The sequence below is a fragment of the Octodon degus genome, unplaced genomic scaffold, assembly GCF_000260255.1.
Source record: "Octodon degus isolate 3935 unplaced genomic scaffold, OctDeg1.0 scaffold00039, whole genome shotgun sequence".
Taxonomy (NCBI): Eukaryota; Metazoa; Chordata; class Mammalia; order Rodentia; family Octodontidae; genus Octodon; species Octodon degus.
In genome coordinates this window covers 11,476,629-11,478,399 of record NW_004524615.1, presented here as the reverse complement: position 1 = coordinate 11,478,399, position 1,771 = coordinate 11,476,629, and positions in this window count along the sequence as shown.

The following is a 1,771-nucleotide window of genomic DNA, read 5'->3' as shown; positions in this document are numbered from 1 at the left end:
ACAAGCAAGATCACACCTTCTCTTGCCTTCCCCATCCCCTGCCTAGCACCCTCTGCATTCACCTGCATGAGAACCCTCTTCTCCAGCCTATGGGGACTCCATCTGGGCTAGTAGGACTATATATGGAGGATCAGAAACAGCTCCCCTGAACTGGTGCATTCGCACCCCATTCCTTGGCCCTTCTTGACCTGATCAGGGACCCTGCTTACTTCCATGTATGAAGGGATTAATATGCAAATGACAATGGGAGAAAGATGTAGGCAGTGCACCAACTGGGGGCTACTTTAATAATCCTGATTATAAAGGTTTTAAGTTTTTTAGGATATGGCTGCAGGAGGGTGGGAACCAGGGCACATGGAGGCTTGGGAGGCTGTCTGGGCCCATGGGACAGGAGAGAAGCGGGGTCCATGCTGATGCCAGGTCCTCAGAGTGAGTGTGTGGGGACATGGGGTGCCATTTGCAGAAATTGGAAATCTAGAAAAAAGGGCTGGTATGGAAGGAAAGGGGTAAATTGAGTGTGTGACTGTGATTGGCTGCACAGCAAGTGCACATTTCCCCCCTGAGTTAATGTTTCTTTCCCTGGCATTCTCCTTCATTTATCTTTCAGGAACAGACCAACCTTTCCCAGTCATCATCTCGCATAATTCTGAGATCATTATGGCTTAATTGGTGTTTGATCATGTTCATCCTCAACCCTTCAATGTCAAAGGAGAATTTACCAGGGGAAGGAAAGAGATTTCTGCATCGCATTGACACTGAGCCCCTCAGGGCTGCGTGTTAAGTCCCTGTTTTGCAGGTTCTTGAGTGGCATGCCACTGCATTTAGATAACACCTTGAGCCAACAAAGCCTGGAGCTGGGAGGATCGGGTTGTTAAACAGCAGCATTTGACAGTAGGGCTGAGTTCATTGTACGCTGAAAAAATTAATCTGTCTTCCATGATCCTAAGATACACTAATCATGCTGCAGAAATAAGAATGGGAGAATTTTCAGGCCTAGCAATTCTGAACAGTACAGCAACAACATAACCCATGTATCACTTAGCTAATTTTTCTCACAGACACAATGCTTAGCTTTATTCATCATTGTTATCTGAGATTATATTTTGTTTAAGATAATGAGCCTTTGTACTAAGAACAAAAAAATACGCAGAGATGCTCACTTTTAATTTAAGCACAAGTTAAATGTACAACGGCAGGCTGGAGGTTGCTGTTGGTACTGTGCCTGGGGCTTATTGCTTTCTAAATTTAAGTGTGTCTTGTGTTGCAGGACATGTTGTGCTGTATCAGCAGCTCTCTGCATGTATCACAAGGAAGACCTTGCACTGTTGAATGAAGATCAAGCCATGGAAAGAATGGTGTTTTTTAATTATTAAGTTGATTGGTACAATTTAATATACATAATGACCGCATTCATCAGAGGGAACTTGTACCTGCACATGATGTATATCTATTGTTTTCCCCATTCTCTTTCCCTCCTGCCAACCTTTCTTCCCCTCTTTATTTACAAAGCTTTGTTTCCATTTTATCATCTTTTCTCTTTTTCCCCTTCCTTTTTTCCCCACCCTAAGTCCCCTTTCCTTTTGAACAATTTCTTGCTAATTCCAATATTTATTGTACATTTTGGTTCTTTTTTTTTTTTTTTACATTTTGGTTCTTATATATCCTTTTAGCTTCTTACACCAGAGAGATGATGTGGTATTTACTTACACACATTGTGTCTGATTCATTTCACTTGAGTATATCCTCACAATGCATCCTTTCAGACATAAAT